General features: G+C 41.7%; 1 pseudogene; it reads left to right on the top strand.

Annotated features, from left to right (window-relative positions):
• On the top strand, positions 1 to 21,198 carry LOC140724665 (extracellular calcium-sensing receptor-like; annotated as a pseudogene).
• The last annotated feature ends 2,146 nt before the right edge of the window (positions 21,199 to 23,344 follow it).

A 23,344-nucleotide genomic window follows, 5' to 3' on the forward strand; every position in this document is an offset into this window, starting at 1 on the left:
ATGTCTCCATTTCTGTTTCTGTTGTTGTTTCTCGCTTCACCAAAAACGCACGGAATCCTCTGCAAACGTAGAGCAAAAGTCAGCTTGCCTGTTTTGTCCAAGGACGGAGATGTCATCCTCGGCGGAATATTCACAATACATTTGGATCTGATTCAGGACTTCCATTCATTTATCTCTACCCCGAAAAGCGTCGTGTGCAAAAGGTGAGTTTACTTCTTGTTGACTGGCAGTTCTTCGCTATTACCGTTGAGTAGAACTTTCAAATGTGAGAGCTAATTATCTTCTGAAAATTTTGCTTCCGTTATCATTGACCTTTAGTGTTACTGTTTCAGCATGGTGAGTAGTCATTTTAGATTTATTATGAACGTGATATAGTTGAAATAACGTTCATCAAAAGTCATGGTGGGTATTATCTCAGAGGTCATAGTAAATGTGGTACGTATTTTGTCTGCTGCTGGGGCGCCTTGGCTAGGGAATGTACTAAACTAGGTGCCGAAATGCATCATTAGAAACTCTGTGGTCAAATAAAAGGGAACATTCAGTTGTGTGCTTTATGCAAGGTATCTACAATGATCTGTCTGCACCAGATACTTGTTGTCCACTGTGATGCTGCACATTGCACTGTTGGTTATTCCATGAGATATGTCTCGGTATTCTATGAGAGAGATATAACCAATAGAAACGCAGTGATGTACAAAAAGAATAAACTTTTGAACGACTAGGCTACTAAGGCAGCATCAATGAAAGGGAATGGACAGTCAACGTCTCATATCGAGACCCGGAGATACTTCATTGAACGCACAGCCTACCAGATCCGCTGATTTCTGTAAGCTATATTTTAATAAAAGCGATATCAGACTTTTATCTCTACCCCGAAAAGCATCGTGTACCAAAGGTGAGTTTCGAGGAGATATTTCATTTGCCCTTCGTTGAAATCTAAAGCGGTCTTTGTTTGGTACTTAATAAGTCATGGAAATTTGTAGCACAAAATCCGGCCTTTTGGTGCAACTAGTTCATGTTGAAACCATTTAAACTATCTATTCTCATAGACCTGCACTGGTACCTGACTTTCCATTCCCCTACTAACCAAGTACCTGCCCAAATTTCTCTTAATCGGTGAAATCGACTCGCATGCATCACGTACTGCCAATGTATTCCACAAGGTTATAGCGCTCTAGCTGAAGCACGATTCCCTCATGGTCCCTTTAAACTTCTCACTTTTCACCCTGAACCAATAGCCTCTGGTTGTGATCCCACGCAACCTCAGAGGAAAAGCCTGCTCGCATTTACCATATCTATATCCCTCTGAAATTTGTATTCCTCTGTCAAATCTCCTCTCAATCTTCTACGTTCTGTTATTCAATAATTCCTTTACCACAAGTTTCCAGACCGGATAACATCCATGTAAATTTTCTCAGTACTCTTTCAACCTAGATTCCTTCGTTCCTGTAGTTAGGTCACCAAAACTGCACACAATACTCCAAATTAGGCTTCACCACCGACTTAGACAATTTCAACATAGCATCGCAAATGTCAGACAGAACATAAGCAGGGGAATAAACAGTCGAGGTTTCGGGCCTACGCTCTCAATCAGGACCGAAAATAAAGGAGCAGAAGCTAGAATACGAAGGTAAGGTTGAGGGGAAGGAGCACTAGCCCTCAGATTATAGGTGAAATCAGGTGAGAAAGAAGGAGGTTGGACGAAGTAAGAAGCTGGGCGAATGTCTCTTTGGGTGGAAGCCCTTGATTATCTTGGCCGCTTTAACGAGACAGCGAGAAGTGTAGACATGCCGGGAATGCTGGTGTCCATAATATGCTGAGCTGCGTCCGCAACATTCTACATTATCTTGCTGCCTCGGGTACAACAGCTGCCCTATCTATCCATTAGGCATCCAGTGCATCCGGAGAGGTTATGTTCTATGGTGCAGTGATGAAAAATTGTTGAGAGTCAAAGGCAAATTGTTCATTTGCGTCAGTTTCTAAACGCAGTTGACATTAATATTTCATCTTCCTCTTTAAGTGGAAAACAGACAACCTGTTTCATTTTGCCATTATGGAAAGGTTAAACACATTAACCCTCAGCAATAATAATCCATCTGACACAGAGAGAATCTGTATTTACTCCCGAGTAACTTTCTTTGTTGCCGAACAAGCCCATGAATTTCACAGTTGAAAACCTATGTTCACACCTACTAAGTTTCCTTGACACTCCATGAGCAGTCAAAGAAGCGAAAAAAGTAATATCCAGGAAAGGGAGTCTACGATTGTCAGAAGTTCCTCGTGGTTCGGATTTTGTCTCCACATGTCCATCATGGAGTCCTATACATCCGCGATGGTTGGTCTCCAGAGCAGTGAACGCCTGAGCTTTTTTCGTTCTTTTTCAATATTTTATTAGTTTCTTACATAATAAAATACAGGGTACTGTAAGATATGTAATATATATCATTGAAATCACAGATGACGGGTAAATACCCCATATCCATATAGATTAAATTTAAACTTAAAATTGAAAAGAAATAATTTTATTATACAAAAAGTCTAAACCGACTACCAGACGGAAAAAAGTTGTTTCGATAAAAACTCCTTAACATTTAGTAAAACGTATTATTAACCAACATCTGTGCTTAATAGCAAATCAAAGATTTTGAAAGCAATTCAAAAAAGGTCCCACAAAGTTAAGCAATCTTGTCTAGGTTCAGAAGTTGAACAGCGAATCTTCTCTAAATTTAAGAAAGATGTAACATCATGTAACCAATGAGTATGAGTAGGCGGAGTGGCATCCTTCCACTTAAGCAACAATGCCCTCCTGGGTATAAGAGAAATAAAGGCCAAAATATGCAAATCGTGGGTCTCCAAAATAATATCACTTCCTCCAACAATACCAGACAAGGCAGTCAAAGGATTAGGTTTAAAATTTACTTTAAAAAGCACCGAAAAAGTTTGAAATACTTCCTTCCAATATTTTTTCAAGACTCGGACAAATACAAAACATATGGATTAGTGAAGCTTCTACATTATTACATCTATCACAGTAGAGAGATATGTCCGAATAAAAACGAGACAGCTTATCTTTAGACATATGGGCTCTATGAACTACTTTAAATTGTAGAAGGGAATGACGGGCACATAACGATGAGGTAATAACCAATTTTTTAAAAAATTCATTCCAAGTATCCTCATTTATTGAAATCTGTAAATCTTGTTCCTAAAGATTTTTCATTTTATCTAAAGGAATATTTCTCATTCCCAACAACATACCATAAATATTAGTATAGATGCATTATAGAAGGGTTTCAAATACGCCTGAGCTTCTAAATCATATATTTTTTTTATTCTTCTCCTTATCATCCTATGATGTTTCAATCTTTTTGGCTGGAAGTCATTTAATTGGCCTGGGTCAGATTACATTTGATGCAGCCGAAAGTTATAGGAAGTACTATTTTCCAGCGTTCGGCTTCAACATCGTACCTCATGAGACTTATTTTGTTTAGTTCAACTCTGACTGGTTCAAACCAGTCAAATCGTGTCACTCAGACTCTGGGCACGGATGACGAGAATACTTCTGAAAATCTCTCATTGTACACAATAAACAGTTTCTGATCTTTGTCTCAGGTTAAGCAGATTATTAACAGAAATTCTTTGTCTCCACTTTCAATTATTCTGACTAAGTTATCGCAGAGTAAAAATGAGTTTATCAAACAGTTCACAAATTGAGACTGCAAGAACAATCACAAAATGTCCGCCATCATGTCTGCTCACTCATAGTAGTTTTTTTTTTTTCTCGCTGGCCAACACAAATCTCTCGTACCAGTTGGCATACATTTAAGGAAGACAAAGGAAAATTTCCAAGTAGATATGCGGGTCGGTTATATTATACGGAGAGTGGTAAATGGCTGGAATGCGCTTAGGGTTTGTGGTCAGAGTATATACGTTATCTCTGCTTAAGCTCTCTGATGTAGGCTCATGAATGCGTAGAGAATGGAGGGATAGGGTCATTGTGAAGGCAGGATGGATTAGTTTAGTTAGGCATTTAATGTGCTCAACTGTTCCATGTGCTCTGTGTATCGAAAATTATTTAATATCAGCGAGCTCTGATGCAGTTCAGAAATTTTGATGGAAATTTCTGGAAGATGGCGAGGGATGATGAATCCCTTTGCAGGGTTATGGAAAGATACATCGAGGTTTTATACCACACCATAGATGATGCCTGACCTGGTATGTCGCTACAGCATTTGTATGTGTACACTGGATTTCCAGCATCTATAGATCTTCTGGTATTTGTTTTAAGATTTCTTTTTTAGCCCGCGCATCTCCACTTTAAATCACTATATCCATAAGATTGCTAGTCGGCTTTCCGGGAATATAACACCTTTCACGCACTGTTCCTTTCCAGTTCCGACGAAAGGTCTCAGCCCAAAACGACAACTGTTCATTTCCCTCTGCAGAAACATGCTGTCAGCCCGGCGTTTTGGTGTGTTTTGCTTTGCCCTCCTTGTGAAGTGGACCTTCTGCTGGTAAAAAATAATGGTTCCCTTCGAGCCCTCTCCTACAGAGTACGTTTAAACCTGTTCACTGTGAAATCAACCATATCTGGTATCTTGAGCTGGTAGGTGCTGGAATTGACATCAATCAGTGTGCGTCCGGTATCGAGGTTATCGACAAGAAAATTGTTACAGTGTTTAATCCTTCAAGATTCAAGATTGTTTAATGTCACTTCTGGTAGGATCGGGGATATGAAGACTTTTATCATCTCGGCTTAATTTTATCCCACAGTTTTGGGTTTGGAAGCTTCCGACAGGCGCAGACGATGATTTTTGCCATAGAAGAAATAAACCTTAATGAGAATCTCCTCCCGGGGATCACACTCGGTTATCAGATCCACGATGACTGCTCGTCCTCCGCGATCGCGTCGAAAGCTGCACTGTCTTTAATCAACGGAAGAGAAGAATTGATTGAATACCCTGAATGTAGAGGTTCCTCCAATGTCGCTGCCATTGTTGGCTGTGGTCCGTCTACAAACTCTATCGTAACGGCAAGGGCAATCGGATCGTTTGGGATTCCTCTGGTAACGTGTCAAGTATTGAATTGCATTTTTACTGTGGGTGTACCATATCCTTATTAGCATCGACACAAACACGGTCCCACGTCAAGACTACGTTGAAATAGGGATGTGTTAGCTTAAGATACTAACACAATAAAGACAAATGTGTTATTACATATGAGATTCTATCGTAGTTGAAATTAGCTATAAATTGGTTATGCGCCTTTCAACGTGATAAACTGTAAAAAAAAAAATTGAATTGTCCTCTGTAAAATTTCACTGCACTAGACCAAAGAAAATTGAACGTAGAGAAGTGCAGCTCAAGAATATTCCCTTTGGATTATGTTTTGTGCAAAATTTAATTAACTATTGGTCAAATGACTAACTGAAGTGGTCCCTTTTGTCTAAATAATGACCATGCCCCTCCGTTCTTTGCAAATTCATGTACGCAACCAAGAGCCACTAATTCGTTCTATCGTATTTCCTCATTTTCCACCCCAGGTGGTGCATTTCAGGCACTGAACATTGTCTGTGTGCAACATGCAATGATCAGTAAATGTGCTTTGATCTTTCGGATCCCTCTCCTTAACTACAAGCACTATGGTGTGAGACATCTCAACACAAGGAGAAAATCGCAAACGGTATATCTGTAACTTGCATTTATTCATAACTTACATTAACTTATATTATACTCCTTCTCTACAGGTTAGTTACTACTCCACCTGCTCCTGTCTCAGCAATAAGAAAGAATACCCCACCTTTTTTAGAACCATTCCCAGCGATCAGAATCAATCCAGAATTCTCGCTGAGCTGGTGAGAACATTTGGCTGGGCTTGGATCGGTACCATTAGAAGTAACAACGATTACGGTATTTTCGGAATGCAAGGATTTGTGGAACATGTGGAAAGGTTTGGGGTTTGCATTGCCTACTCTGAGTCATTTTACAGGACGGACCCGCCAGAGAAAATCAGCAAAGTTGTCCAGGTAATTAAACAAGCCTCCACTAAAGTCGTGGTGGCCTTTGCTCAGGGTACTGATATGCGAATTTTGTTCAACGAAATATGGCGTCAAAATGTAACTGGTATACAGTGGATTGGAAGTGAAGCGTGGGTGACAGGAAATCTTCTTCCCCCTGAAGCAAGCGAAATGTATCTCGCTGGGACAATCGGTTTGTCAACGCGAAGGACAGAGATAGATGATCTCAGAGATTACCTGCATAATGTCCATCCTTCTAACTTCCCTGACAATACTTTGGTGGAGGAGTTTTGGGAAAGTCTTTTCACATGTTCCTTTACCACAGACAATACGACAAGTCCGGGGTATTCCCCAGGTGAAGTTCAACAATGCACAGGGAAGGAACAAATGGAAGGGATAGACAATACCTATCTCCCGACGATAATGGAAGGGAGTTCATACCATGTGTACAAAGCTGTCTACTCTATCGCTCAAGCACTCCACGATCTGTTAACCTGTGTGGAAGGCCACGGGCCATTTATGAATAACACATGTGCACATATTTCAAATTTCGAGCCGAGGCAGGTAGGCCTGTACTTCCTTTACTAAACCAAGCGGCTAATTGACAACATGGACATGTGTGACTTTTGTTTCAAAGTTATATTATGTCCCATTTTCATGTGCAGGAGAATATAGCCGACTATACTTTAGTAACTAGTTATCTTGGTGTGATCAAAACTTTATTGTCAGAAGATGGGTTCAAATGCTAAACACGTCAATCCGTTATTAAGTGGGGAATGGGGCCACTAATGTATAGAGATGCAATCTCCCCCAATACCAGAGTGAGTCATGATTCGATCATTTGCAGAGCGCATTGGCTGAAAGATGACTGTTGGAAAGAACTCCTCCACTTTCCGTGTGGACTGTGTTCCTCTCTGTCAGGTGACGGTGAGAGGGCAGCATCTAAGAGACTGTATATCGAAGGGCGTTCGATGGGAAAGAAGTACATCGACTGTACTTCTTCTGTTTTGTAGTGGCGTTAAATGAGTTGAAATCTCTAGCCTGTACCGTCAACCTAGGACTTGGTATTCAGTAGTGATAATCAAGGAACCGAGGCAACCATATTACTTGTTGTCCTATCCACTCTCCGGGCACTCCCACCACATAAATATGTGAAACACAAGAGATTTGCTTGCAAGTCATCCAGAATAACGCACTCCGATTGCTGGGGAAAGTTAGCAGTTCAGGCAGCACATATGAAAAGGAATATATTGTCGATGGTTTGTTCCGAGTTGCTACAGCGGGTGCTAATGAGCTGCCCCAAATATCAATGTCGAGAAATATACCAGATGCTCGAGGAATTCAGCGGGTCAGGGAAAATCTGACGAGGGAAGTATCCAGTCTATCCCTTTCCTTCATAAATCTTTTATTCCAGATCCGGGCATCTACAGTCTCCAATATACGATACTTCATTTGGTTATGATCCCAAGTACATTTCAGTCATTTACGTACAGAATTATGGGGTCATACAGCACTACAGCAAATAACATAATATAAGAAATAGGAGCAGGAATAGACTATGTGGCCCCTCGAGCCTGCTCCGCCATCCAATAAGATCATGGCTGATCTGACCATCGACTCATTCCCACCTACCTGCCTTTTCCCTATAACCCTTAATTTCCCTACTATGCAAAAATCTATCCAATCTTGCCTTAAAAGTATTTACTGCGGTATCCTCCACTGCACCATTGGGAAGAGAATTCCACAGACTTGTCACTCTTTGGGAAAAGCAGTCCCTCCGCATCTCCGTCCTAAATTACTCCCCGAAACTTGAGGTTATATCCCCTAATTCTAGTCTCACCTACCAGTGGAAACAACTTTCCTGCCTCTATCATATCTATCCCTTTCATGATTTTATATGTTTCTATAATATCTCCTCTCATCCTTCATAATACCAGCGAGTATAGTCCCAGGCGACTCAATCTCTCCACTTAGACTATCCCCCTCATCTCTGGAATCAAACTTGTGAATCTTCTCTTCACTGCCTCCAAGGTCAGTATAACCCTTCCTCAAGTAAGGAGACCAGAATTGCACGCAATACTGTAGATGCGGCTTCACCAGTACCATGTACAGTTGCAGCATTACCTCCCTGCTCTTACACTCAATCCCTCTAGCAATGAAGGCTAATAATCAATTTACCTTCTTGATAGCCTGCTGCACCTGCAAACCAACAGTTTGCAATTCATACAGAAGCACTCCCAAGTCCCTCTGCACTGCAGCATGCTTCAATCCCTGACCATTTAAATCATAATATGATCTTCCGTTTTTCGTTCCAAAGCGGATGAGCTCGGATGTACCAATATTGTACTCCATCTACCAGACCTTTTCCCACTCATTTAACCTATCTATATCTCTCGGCAGACTCTCTGTATCCTCTGCAGAATGTCTTTTTCAACTCAGTTTAGTGTTATCAGTAAACGTAGATACACTACACTCGGTTCTCTCTTCCAGATCGTTAATATATATGGTAAACAGCTGAGGACCCAGAACTGATCCCTGAGGCATACCGCTCACCATTCATAACCAACCAGAGTGGCACCCATGTATCCCAGCTCTCTGCTATTTATTAGTTAACCAATTATCCATCCATATTAATACATTACCCCCAGCTCTAAGCATCCTTATCTTATGGATAAGTCTTTTTATGTGGCACTTTATCAAACGCCTTCTGGAAATCCAGGTAAATGATGTTCATCTATTCCCCTCTATCCACTCTACTTGTTATATGCCCAAATCGCTGCAGTAAGCCTGTTAAACCGGACCTGTCTTTGCTGAAACCATGCTTGATGGGTCCATTTCTTTCCAGATGTCTCGCTATTTATTATTTAAAAATAGCTTCAAGCATTTTCCCAGCTACAGATGTTCATCTAATTGGCCTATAGTTATCTGCCTTTTGCCTACCTTATGTTTTGAACGGCAGTGTGGCATTCGCTTTCTTCCAATCCGTCGGGACCTGCCCAGAATCCAGAAAATTTTGGTAAATTATCATCAAAGACTCAACTATAACCTTTGTCATTTCATTAAGTATCCTGTGATGCATTCCACCAGGACCAAGGGACTTGTCTATCTTTCGGCCCACAACATACTCAGCACCACCTCATCAGTGATAGCTATTGGACCTCGAGACATCTCCCATCGCATCTATATAATCTCTCTTCGGCATATTAGACGTACTTCCCACTGTCAAAACCGACACAAAATAGTCATTCAAAGCTTTGGCCATTTCCGCATTATCCAATATCAATTTCCCCTTCTCGTCCTACGTTCACTTTCGCCACCCTTTTCCGCTTTATATAATTATAAAAAACTTCTACTATCCATTTTATAGTTTGTGCTAATTTATTTTCATAACCTACCTTCAATTTCGTTATTGCTGGCTTAGCGGTTGCTGTTTAAAGTTTTCCCAATCTTCATGTTTCCCACTGCTCTTGCGACTTTGTACGCAAAAGGTTTTAGTTTGAGGCCTTCCTTTATTTCCTTTGTTATTCTTGGCTGGCTCTCGGCATCCTTACTCTCCTTGCATGGAAATGGAATATACTTCTGTTCAGCAGCGTCAAAAACCTATTTAAAAGACTTCCACTGGACCTCAACCTTCCCACCATATAGTCTCTGTTCCCAGTCTACATTTTCTAAGTTGTTCCTAATGCTGTTGTATCCTCCCTTGTTTAGGCATGATGTTCTACTTTTAAATCGAGCTATTGCACCCTCCATTTGTATGGGAAACTCAATAATACTGTGATCACTCTTTTCAAGACGATCCCTAAAGAGAAAATTGCAAATTTTACCCGTCTCATTGCACAGGATCAGATCCAAGATAAGCTGCACCCTTGTGGTTCAGTAACATGCTGTCCAAGAAAACTATCACGTGTGCACTCTACGAAGTCCTCCTCAAGATAGCTTCGACCAACTTGATTCACACAATCAATGTGCAAGTTAAAGTCCCCCATGATAACTGCTGTTCCATTCTACCATGCATCAGCTATTTCTTGGTTTATTGTAACTATAACTGTAAGGTTCCTATTCGGTGGACTCTTGGCAGTTCCCACCAGTGATCTTTTTGTCCCTTACTATTCTTAATTCCTACCCAGATAGACACAACATTCTGCTTCTTAGATTTTATATTGTCTCTCTCTGTCGCCCTGATCCCATACTTAATTAAGAGCGCTTTCCCACCTCCCTTACCTTCTTGCCTATCCTTCCGCATACCGTAATATCCTTAGACAGTTAATTCCCAATCCTCTCCACCTTGCAATCACGTTTATGTAATGGCAAATCAAACCACTTTATACTGATTTGTGCCACAAATTCACTGACCTTGTTATGAATGCTACTTACATTCAAATAGTGCCCTTACATTCATTGTGCCTTTAAAATCGAATAATGTTTGCCTCTAGTACACTTTTCTGCATGCACCCCACCCTTCTTTGTCTGTTTCTTAACTTTTGCTTGTACTTTATCTTTATCCACAATTTTGTCTTTACTTCACCCATGCTTGTCGAACCCACCCTCCGGTATTTAGTTTAAAGTTTTTTGCACAACTCTAGTTAAGCAATTCGTCAGGATTAAGGACCCATCACGGTTTAGGTGGAGCAGGCCCTTCGCTTCATCTGTCAGATCGTCAGACCATAACAGACGGGAGCAGAATTAGACCACTGGGCCCATCGAGTCTGCTCCACCATTCAATCATAGAACATTCTTTTTTTCCACTGTTCAACCCCATTCCCCGGACCTCTCCCCGTAAGCTTTGACGTCCAAACAACATCCCGTAAATTTCTACGATAAATAAACCCCACGTCCTAGCCTCTACAGACGGCTTGGGTAGAAAACTCCTCAAATTCACTACCCACTGGCTTAAAAAAAATTTCCGTGTCTGTGATTTAAATGAACATTCTCTATCCTGAAGCTGTGCCCTTTTGTCCTAGACTCCCCCACCATGGGAAATATGCTTTCTATATTTACTCTGGCCAGGGATTTTCAACATTCGAAAGGCTTCAATGGAAGTCCCCCTCATCCTTCTAAATTCCACCCAGTACAGACGTAAAGCCATCAGAAGTTCCTCGTATGACAATGCTTACCCGGAATCACGCTCGTGAACCTCCTCTGAACCCTTTCCAATGCCAACACATCTTTTCTTAGATGAGGAGCCTAAAACTGTTCACATTACTCAACTTCTGGCCTCACCAGTGTCTTCTAAATTCTCAGTATCACATCACCGCTCTTGTATTCAAGACCTCTTGAAATGAATGCTAACATTGTATTTGCCTTGCTCAACACCGACGCACTCTGCAAGTTAACCTTTAGGATGTTCTACAAAAGAACTCCCAAGTCCCTATGAATCTCAGATTCTTGAATGTTCTCTTCGTTTCGAAAATATTTTGTGCACTTATTCCTACTACCAAGGTGGATGACCATGCACTTTCCATCAATCTATTTCATTTGCCGCTTTCTTGCCATTTCTCCTAATCTGTCGAAGCCTTTCTGTGGCCTGCCTGTTTCCTCAACACTACTCGCCCCTTCACTAATTTTCGTATCAACTGCAAATTTGGCAACAAAGACATCTATTACATCATCGAAGTCATTGATATACAGCATAAAAAGAGGCGGTCCCAGGACTGACCCCTGCAGAACACCACTCTTCACTGGCAGCGAACCAGACAAGCATCCTTTTATCCCCACTCGCTGCCTCTCACCAATCAGCCAATGTTCTAACCATATCAGCAACTTTCCAGTAATGCCATGGACTTCTTACTTGGTAAGCAGCCTGATGTGTGGCATCTGGTTCGCGACTTTTGGAAAGTCCAAATATGCAAAATCGACATATACATCCCTTTTATCTATCTTGTTGTATTCTGCTCAAAGAATTCCAACAGGTTTCCTAGGAATTATTCCTATTACAGTCGACTGTACTTCCTAAGAAGGTTGGCGTCATTCAATGTCTGTAGTGAGATGCTGAAGATGTTTTATAGGTCAGTTGTGGAGAGCGCCCTCTTCTTTGTGGTGGCGTGTTGGGGAGGAAGCATTAAGAAGAGGGACGCCTCACGTCTTAATAAGCTGGTAAGGAAGGCGGGCTCTGTCGTGGGCAAAGTACTGGAGAGTTTAACATCGTTAGCTGAGCGAAGGGCGCTGAGTAGGCTACGGTCAATTATGGATAACTCTGAACATCCTCTACATAGCACCATCCAGAGACAGAGAAGCAGTTTCAGCGACAGGTTACTATCGATGCAATGCTCCTCAGACAGGATGAAGAGGTCAATACTCCCCTATGCCATTAGGCTTTACAATTCTACCGCCAGGACTTAAGAACTTTTTAAAAGCTATTATTAATGCTTTTTGAGATAGTGATTTAGATGCATATCATATTTTTTTACTGAGTTAAGTATTGTATGTAATTAGTTTTGCTACAACAAGTGTATGGGACATTGGAAAAAAAGTTGAATTTCCCCATGGGGATGAATAAAGTATCTATCTATCTATCTATCTATCTATCTATCTATCTATCTATCTATCTATCTATTTTCCTTACGGAAACCATGCTGACTTTCTCTTATCTTGTTCTGGGCTGCCAGAATCTCCAAAACCTCATCCTTAAGAATTGACTCGAACATCTTCCCAACCACTGAGGTCAAGCTAACTGGTCGATAATTTCCTTTCTGATGCTCTTCTCCCTTAAAGTGGAGTGACATTTGCAATTTACCAGTCCTGTGGCACCATGCCTGAGTACATTGATTTTTGAAAAGTCATTGCTAATGCCTCCACAATCTCTAACGCTATATCCTTCAGAAACCTAGGGTGCAGTTCTTTTGGTCGGGGTGACCTAAGCAGTCTTAGATCTTTCATCTTTTTGAGCACTTTCTACTTTATCCACTTTATCCCTTGCACTCCATACATTGAGATATAACTCTTTGAGTGATGTATTTGCTCAAACTGCGCCCACTTCCCTTCCTTCCTACACACCTACTTCTGGAACACTGTTTGTATTTTCCACAGTAAAGATTGTTGTAAATGACCCATTTAGTTCATCTGTCGTCTCCTTGTCCACATTATTATTTCTCGATTTCTCCAGCTTCATTTTCTAGCGGTCCTATGTCATATTTCATTTCTCTTTTATTTTTCCATACTCTGTAAAGCTTTTACTATCCACTTTGATATTGTTTTCTAGCTTGCTTTTATATTTCATTTTCCCTTCAAATGGTTCTTTTAGTTGTTCTTGGTAGGTTTGAAAAGCTTCCCAATCCTCACTTTTCCCGCTAATTTTTGCTTTGTTGTCTGCCTTCTTTTTTGTTTTTATAATAGCTTTGATTTCCCTTGTCAGCCACGGTTACACTCTTCGCCATTTTAGTATTTCTCCGGTTTTTTTTTTGGAATATCACTGTCCTGAACCTTCTTCATTTCTCCAAGAAACTCACGCCATTGCTGCTCCACTTTCATCCCTGACAGCAGTTCCTTCCAATTTAATTTGGGAAACTCCTGTCATGCCACTGTTAACTCATGTACCTCACTGAAATACTGCTACGTCAGACTTTATTTTCTCTTCATCAAATTTCAAGTGGAAATCGATCATATTGTGATCACTGGCTCCTAAGGGCTCTTTTTCCTTAAGCTCCCTAATCGCCGCAAGTTCATTACATAACACCCAATCTAGCATAGCTGATCCCCTATTAGGCTCAACAACAAACTGCTCTGAAAAGCCATCTCGTAGACATTCAAAAACCGCACTCTCCTGAGATCCATTACCGACCTGATTTTCCGAATCGACCTGCATGTTAAAATCTGCCACGACTATTACACTTTTGACACACCTGTTCTATTTCCTGATGTAATATGTAGCCCACATCCCAGCTCCTACTGGGAGGCCTGTATATAACTGCCATCAGGGTAATTTTAACTCAACCAATGAGGATTCAATATCTTCCAATTCTCTGTCACATCTTTCTACAGATTTAATGCCATTCTTTACCAGCAAAGCCCCGCCATCCCCTCTGTCTACCTTCCTATCACTCTGATACTACGTATAACCTTGGACATTTAGTTCGCAACAACAACCATTCTTTTGCCACGATTCATGGATAGCCATAGCATCACACCTGACAATCTGTAAATGTGCAACAAGATCATCCACTTTATCCCTTGTACTCCGTACATTGAGATATAAGTTTTTGAGTGATGTATTTGCTACCCTTTTTAATTTTGCATCCCTAACGAACTGATACTCACCATGCTGGTTGCAATGTTGTCCTATCAACTGTCTGCCCTTCCAGACTGTCTGACTGCACACTATTTTTGTTGTTTTACTATCCGTCCTATCCTGACTCCCTTCATTCCGGTTCCCACCATGCTGCCAAATTAGTTTTAACCTTCCCCAACAGCTCTAACAAACCTACCCGCGAGAATATTGATCCCCTTCGGGTTCAGGTGTAACACATCCTTTTTGTATAGGTCTTATAGGCAGAAGAGATACCAGTGATCCAAGAACCGGAAGCCCTGCCTCCACTCTAGTTTCTCAGCCACGCATTTATCTGCCAAATCATCCTGTTTCTACCTTCACTAGTGCGTGCACTGATAGCAAGCCAGAAATTACTATCCTGGAGGTCCTGCCTCTCAGATTTCTGCCTCGCTCTCTAAATTCTCCACTCAGGAACTTATTGATTTTTCCTTCTTATGTCATTGTACTTATATGCACCAAGACATCTGGCTGCTTTTCCTTCCTCTCTCAAATGACGTGGAAGCGATCGGTGAGATCCTCCCTTGTAACATACCATCCGGGTGTCCCGTTCATGTCCACAGAATATCCTGTCTGTTCCCAAGACTACTGAACCCATAGTCACCATCGTTCCCCTCTTCTCCCTCTTTACCTTCTGCACCACGGACCCCATGAGTGCTGAACTGTTATTCTGCCTCGTCTCATCGATAGGCACTGAGTTATCTTCCTATCGAAGAACTTATCCGGACTTCTTTGAAGCGGTGCATTCGAAACCGGAACCAACGTAATCCGTGGGCAGCTCGTTCCACTCTCGCACTGCCTTCAGAGTGAAAACGTTTCCCCTCAGGCTCGCCTATAACATTTTCGCCTTTTGCTCTTCACCGAGGACCTCTAGTTCAGTCTCGCTCAACCTCAGTTGGAAATAGCCTGTTTGCATTTACCCTATCTATAGTCCTCGTAATTTTGCTTAATCTATCATACTCCTAACATTGAATTCCACACACTTTAATCTCTCCGTCCTATCATATCTGTTCATTGGTTCCTGTCTGTATTTACGGTCCTTGACATCTGTATTCTTCTTCACGACTCTACCTTCTAACCACAAGACCAGAAGGCGCAGCAGAGAATTAGGCCATTCAGCCCATCGAGTCCGCTCCGCAATTTCATTGTAGCTGATGCCGGAACCCATTCAACCTTATACACCTACCCTCTCTCCATAACCGTTGATGCCCCGACCAATCAGGATTCTATCAATTTCTACTTTAATATATCCAATAGCATGGCCTCCATCGCAGTCTTTGGCAGAATATTCCACAGATTCACCACTCTTTGGCTAAAACTGTGCTAAAAGGGCGCCTCTTAATTTTTCCGGTTTACCTCTCTTTATGGATGCGTCCAGCAGAGGTAACATTTTCTCCACATCCAGCTTATCTAGTTTCTTCAACATTTGGTAGGTTTGAATGAAATCCCTCCCCCCCCCCCCCCCCCCCCTTCCCACCTCCCGGCATTCTTCTAAATACCAGTATAGGCCCAAAGCTGCTAAACGTTCTTCATATGTTCACCCTTTGATTCCCAGAATCATCTTCGTGAACCTCCTCTGGACTCTGTCCAATGACAACACATTCTTTCTGAGATAAGAGTCCCAAAATACTCCATGTGCGGCCTGATTAGTGTCATAAACTTCAGTATTATCTCCTTGTTTTTATATTCTATTCCCCTTTAAATAAATGATAAAATTGCATTTGTGTTTTTTTTTTACCAGCGGCTCAATCTGTGAATTCAACCTCAGGGAGTCTTGCCCGAGGAATCCTAAGTCCCTTTGCATGTCTGATGTTTCAATTTCCTTCCATTTATATAATAGTCTGCACTATTGTTGCTTTTGCCAAAATACATTATCATACATTACACAACACTGCCACATATTTGCTCACTCTTCCAATTTGCCTGCGCGCTGTTGCAATCGCATTGCTTCCACAACACTACCTACCACTCCATTGCTTCCACAACACTACCTACCCCTCCAACTATCTTCGTATCAGCCAAAACCTTTGATACAAAGCCAGCAATTACACTATATAAGTCATTGACAAACTGTATGAAAAGCTATGGACCCAATATGATCCCTGATGAATTCGACCAGTCACTAGCATCAACCAGAAAGGGCCCCCTTTATTCACACTCTCTGCCTCATGCCTCTCAGCTGGTCATCGATACTAGTATGTTTCCTGTAACACCATAGGATTTTGTCCTGTTAACCAGCCTCATGTGAAGAACTTTATCAAATGCTTCCTGAAAATTGAAGTAAGCAAACCCCACTGCCTCTCCTTTGTTCACCCTGATTGTTACTTCCTCGAAGAATTTGGACAGATTTGTCAGGCAAGATTTCCCTTCACTGAATCTATGCTAACCTTGACTTATTTTATCACTCGTCTCCAGGTACCCCGACACATGGTCCTTAATAATGGACTCCAACCCTTTCACAACCACTGGCGTAAAGTTAACTGGCCTACAATTTCATCAATTTTGTCTTCCTCACTTCTTGAAGAGTGGAGTGACATTTGTGATTTTCCAGTCATTCGGGACCATGCCAGAATCAAGTGATTCTTGAAAGATCGTGCCCAATACATCTGTTACCTCTTCAGCAATCTGATTTTGAGATTCTGGGATGTAGCACACTCGGTTCACCTTAAAATCCGCCTTAAAATCTTTCAGTTTCCCTGACACTTTTTCCTTTGTAATACCGACCAGACTCTAACTGCGCAATAAGTTAATCCACCTTATCCCGAATGCTACGTGTATTTAAATACAGCACTTTTAGTCCTGCACTTTAGGCCCTTATGAATATTGCCTCTGTGGTAGAACTTAACTCTTTGCTCTGTCTGCAGTTGTACCCAAACATTACGTTCATATCACATATTCCATCATCTACTTGTAGTCCTGCAAGCTTATCCTCAGTCTATCATACTGGTGCCCATCCCCCTGCCATATTAGTTTAAACAACGCCCAATGGCTATTGCAAACCTCCCCACAAGGATATTAGTGTCATTGTCCGGTCCGTGGACTCCAGACTCCGGGTCTTCCGGGTGTTCCAGCGTTCCCTTGTCTCATTTGGGTTTAATCATAGGTACCTGATTCTCACCTGCTTTCCAGCAGACCTAGAGTCAAGCGCGTGAACAACAGACAAGTTCAAGACATCTTCCAACTTAAGTGCACATGGGACTGTTTAAGAGTAATGGGCCCTTTTATCTTTATTTTCTTTCATTCATTCAAAAACTGCTTCCTTAAATTAACATTCTTAGATGTACTTCTTTATAAATTATATGCAATGTCCGATCTGTTGTTTCTTGCAACTGGCGGTAACTGACACAGCATTTCGATTGGTTTGGATGGGCGAGACATCCCAACCTCATGGATTTGGCAGGACCAAAATGTATACAATGTGTACGAAACTGGAGAAAGGTGGGTCTATCACCGCGAAATCTAGTTGCTGTTGGCGAGGGACTAATGAGCCGGTTTTCCGGAGATGTCCAGGAAAGGGTAATTTGATTTATTTGATTCCGTCAGTCTTGTTGATATCATATATGTAGGTAGATAACCAGGAATAGACATAATACTTATAAATTTGGCACCAGCAACATCTTATACAACTTCAACATAACATCCCAACTCCTGTTCACGTAACATTAATTTATGAAAACCAAGATTAACGGTGAATTTGAACCACTGCGTGTAGGTACACTGACTCCGCACTCCAGTTATAGAATTGCATTGTTCCTCCCTAGTTGATGCACTACCTCCGTACTGTGAATTTCACGGCGAAGACAGGAGAAAACGTGTATTTCGATGAAAATGGAGACCCTGTACCACGATACGAATTCGTGAACTTACAAAAGAATTTGAACGGTGTTGTTGACATTACAAACATTGGGTATTATGATGGCTCGGCTCCGCCAGGGCGCGAACTAACAATGAATATCGAGGATATCATGTGGAGCACGGCTGAAAATACGGTATGGCCCTTCTACCATGCATTTAATTCCGCGTAATGGGCATCAGTTGAATGCCTGGGATGTAGGTGATTTTGTAGATAAAGGTGTTTGTTGCCGATAATGCTAAATTAATGACACGTAACGTGCAGTTTCGGCAGTCCAGGTCTGTGCTTAAGAGTTTAGAAGAACGAGAGATTGCCTTATTCAGACATATGATGGCCTCAGGGTAGACGTTGAGATCTTTGAGTAGTGGGAGTGTCTCAAACAAGGGGGCGCAGTCATGAAGTAAGACGCTGATCATTTTAAACTAAGTTTCATAGATATTTCTAGTCTAAGATGATGGTGGATCTCAGAGATTCTCTTCCCCTGAGGTTGGTCCAGGCCAGATAATTAGATACGTTTTTGATGGATTCAGAAAGATATTCGAAACGAATTGAGTGTGAAGTGGAACTAGCATAGAAGAGGAATTGCGTCCCGCTATGATCGGCCATGATCAGATCAAATAGTGAAATAGGCTCGAAGGACCAAGTAGCCTGTTCTTATATCAGTATGTCTGACTCTACCTGCTATTTCTCTTCACACAGTAACGTTTACTAAACTTGAAAACAGTGTTGCTTAATGTTAGCTTGGCTTTGAAGGTCACGTATGAACACTTGCACAGAAATAAAATGTAGCTTACAGTCTTCGTTTCTAATATGGTCGCATTTCCAGGGGCATTCATTGAGGTACGACGTTTAACGCTCCGTATTCAATTACCACCGACGAACTATTCGTGATTTCTAACTTCAGAATCCATCTTGTCTGCTATGAGGCATAACGCCCCTGCTTCTCCAGTCCCGACAAGTAGCCAATTTAGCCTCACCCGTATGTTGACGCAGATCCCTCACAGATAATATTGCCCAGAATTAGCATAGTTTAACGTTCCAGATTTAATTTTCTCTTACTTCTCAAGTTGAATTTTGAGGATTTATTTTATTAGATATTCAGCTTGCTTAATGGGAATATTTATGCATCCAATGGATACTATCAGGATGTTTTCTGTTGCTTCAGATCCCACGTGCAGTTTGCTCAGAACCCTGTCTTCCTGGAACAAGGAAAATTAGCCGGAAAGGGCAGCCGATATGTTGTTTTGACTGTGCAGAGTGCGCCGACGGGGAGATCAGCAACGTCACTGGTAAGTGCAGAATGTAGAGCGGTATTCGTCATTTCAAATAGAACGGCAGTGGAAGCTGCGAGCAGATTCAAACGCTTGGGAGTGCACGTCGTGCACAAGATCTCATGTTCCCAGAATACATTCTAAAAAATCATGGAAGTTCACTAACGCCCTTACTTTCCAGGGGAGGCTGAGGTGAGTTGGACTATGCACGTCCAGAGTCAGGTCGTTGTACAGAAGCACATCCTAATATGCTGCATCACTCCGTGGTGCAGAACTGCACTGCGGCAGAAACGAAGGCTGTCCAGCGTGTAGTCAAACTGCCCATTGCGTCACCGGCACTAGCCTACCTGCAATCGAAGATATACGTGTATACCCGAAAAAAAGCATAGAGTGAAGGATCCCACACCCCCTGCTCATGTACAGCTTCTCCTACTGCCATCAGTGATAGGTTGCGTAATCTTCGCGCCAGGAACATCATCGTCATTATGTGCCGTGTCCGCGCCAGCACCACCAAACTCAGAAACAGTTACTTACCCCAAACAGTAAGGCTAATCAACACCTGCACCCAATACACTACCTCTCCACACTTCCAGAACTACTACCTTAACACTTCCTGTCAGAGTCACCATCTGAGCAGGCATTCCTTTGCCTTGCTTCACAGTCTGGACATGCAATCAATATGTATGAGAAATCGTACGTATTAATATATGTTTGTTGTTTTATTAATTGTATTCTCTATTTTGTTGTTGTTGTTGTTCTGCGTCCGGTCCGGGGTAGAGATAATTTCCTTCTCCTCTATACTTGTGCACTAGAAATGATATTAAACAATCTTGAATCTTGAACAGCTCTGTGGTGAAAGGAACATTCGGATCAATTAATTATTTTTCCAGATTCGGCGGATTGCATCAAGTGTCCAGCGGAATACTGGTCCAATCAGGCAAAAACCCAGTGTGTTATCAAGAAGGTTGAGTTTCTTTCCTTTCGAGAAGTTCTCGGATTTGTATTAGTGGTGCTTTCTCTAGTGGGAGTGTGTTTTACATTGGCAACCGCTGTGATTTTCCATCAGTATCGAGAAACTCCTATGGTCAAAGCGAACAACTCTGAACTTAGCTTCCTGCTACACTTCGCCCTCCTGCTTTGCTTCATTTGCTCGCTCGCCTTCATTGGAGAACCGTCCGGCTGGTCTTGCATGTTGCGCCGCACAGCTTTCGGGGTTGTGTTCGTTCTGTGCATTTCCTGCATCTTAGGCAAAACAATCCTTGTAGTGGTTGCCTTTAAAGCAACTCTACCCAACAGCAGCGTGATGAATTGGTTCGGACCGGCGCAGCAACGCTTGGGCGTATTCGTCCTCACCTTTTTGCAAGGTTTGGTTTGCGTTGTCTAGCTGAGTGTGTCACCTCCCTACCCCCTCAGAAACATGAGTTATTACAGAGACATCATTATTCTGGAATGTGACGTGGGCTCATTGATCGCCTTTTACTTGGTGTCGGCCTATATTGCTCTGTTGTCCATTGTGTGTTTAGTGCTTGCATTCCTTGCCCGGAAACTCCCGGAGAGTTTCAACGAAGCCAAGTACATCACCTTCAGCATGCTGATCTTTTGCGCTGTTTGAATAACATTTATTCCAGCTTATGTGAGCTCTTCAGGAAAGTACACCGTGGCAGCTGAAGTTTTTGCAATCTGGGCGTCGAGCTTTGGTCTGCTCATCTGTATTTTCGCACCGAAATGTTACATTATCTTACTGAAACCGGAGATTAATACAAAGAAACATGTGATGGCAAAAGGGGCTTCCTTGTAACTATCAACACCCCTTTGAATCATTATCACGTCAGTGCGTATATTCCGCCATCAAGAGTTGCAGTTAGACTTTTTTTTTGATTTCTCGGCAGTTTATTTTAGTGAGAACTTAAATCAGATATCATAAAGGTGTTTAAAATATGCAGTAATGTTTTGAATTGGATTTTCCGACATATAGTGTGATCAAGAGGCAACGTGATGTCCGATTTACTGTACATTTATTGTTATTGATGGTTAAACAATTGGGTCAGACATTTTCTTCCGCCAGGACCAATCTGCACGTTACAAAAGTCATGAACCATCTATCTATCAGTCTAGTTGAAAGTTGGGGATGACTAAAAATTACAACGTCCTTATTCAATGTTATTATTCAAATTGATTGCTTGTGGTGTTGAAAGATTTAAAGATGTAGCAGACCATAAATATACCTTAAATATATTTAAATATATTAAATATATTGGAAGGTTAATATCGAAGGAGTGCACTTTGAACAAGTGTTTCAATAACATCACAATCAGAACCTAGTGTAGTACTTGTCGTGCTGCAATGATAGACCTGGTGGCCTCAGTATCAGAGTATTAAACGCAAAAGCTTTGGTCTGTGGCTAATTTGCTTACGTGCTTCCATGGGTTCCTGTGGTGAGGAAACGTGATTCTAATAATTAATCAACGAGCCAAGGTATACGCAGATATCTACCTATCTGCTGGTTTGACGGAGAGATTTGAGAAAATGACGAACTATTTCATAAATTCTATGAGATTCCGAGAACATTAAAAAAAATTGGTTTCGTGGATCTATGAAGAATGATCATGTTTAGCAATTCTTATAGTTGTTGTAGTGTGACGAGAAACGGTGGGATATTTGTAATTGGTTCAGAGTAGATGCATTTTATAGTCTACATAGTAATCAATACTTTGTGATATGAATAAATAATATTGTTAAAGGCTGCTAGTGTGGTAACGTTTCATTAAAGGTCGTGTGCTATAGACATTTGTCATGCGGAAGGTACCTGCCGATGATGGAGACATGTTAGGTATTACGGATTTAAGGAGATTTTCCACTATTCATAATTCGACCGCGAGGCATAGCGCTGGCTAAGGCCATATACAGATAAGGTGTGTTTTAAATTGTAATTGCCACCGTTTAAGAACTGTAGAAGGAGGGTGATGGCACTGTTCTGTTGGAAAAAATGTTATTATCACAGATGAGCAGACTTCCCTATTGACCTATGGTGAAGTGCTGTGTACGAGCTATTGGTAATTCCGACGTTCTAAGCAAGTCCCTTTTGCCCCTGTTTCACCTTTATCCTATTTTTTCCCTTCCACGTACCTCTCCAAGCACCTTCATGACAAAAACTGTGGAATCTGAGTAATAAACGTAGATAAACATTTAAGGACTCAAGGCATCTGCGGGGTGGGGAGCGGGGGGGCGAGGAACTATCGATGAATTCGAGTCATACCCTTGCATTAGTCCACGGTGAACGTTATTGCAAATTTCTAAGGATTTTAAATAATATCACGTCAGCAATTCTGTAGATCCCTTTATGTTCTCTTACATCCAAAATGCCCTCCAAATGACGTGGAATATTTTTGTAAATCCATAGTTACCCTGGTTACTCTTTCTTTTACGTGCCTCTGGAAGCTAGGTCTGTTTTTATTATAAGACCAAAAGACGTAGGACCAAAATTAGGCCACTTAGTCCGTCGAGTCTGCTCCCCCATTCAAACATCTGATCCTTTTCTATAGCTACACAACCTTTGATACCTACTCAACCCCATTCCCCGGCCTTCTCCACGTAACTTCTGATGCCGTGTCCAAACAAGAAGCTATCAGTCTCTGCGTTAAATACTATGACGTAGCCTCCACAGCTGGACGTGGTAACAAGTTCCAAAAGTCCACCACCTCTAACGAAAGAAATTTCTCCGCATCGGAGGCAGAAACGATAGAGTCTTTTAAGAGTGTCCTGAATGGCTACCTGGAGCTTAGAAGAATAGAGGACTATGGGTAAAGCCTAGGTAGTTCTAAGGTAGGGAAATGTTCGGCACAGCTTTGTGGGCCGAAGGGCCTGTATTCTGCTGTATGTTTTCTATGTCTTCTATGTTTCTATGTTACTATCTATGTTTGAAATGGACGCCCCTCTATACTTAG

This window comes from Hemitrygon akajei, chromosome 3, assembly GCF_048418815.1.
Source record: "Hemitrygon akajei chromosome 3, sHemAka1.3, whole genome shotgun sequence".
Lineage (NCBI taxonomy): Eukaryota > Metazoa > Chordata > Chondrichthyes > Myliobatiformes > Dasyatidae > Hemitrygon > Hemitrygon akajei.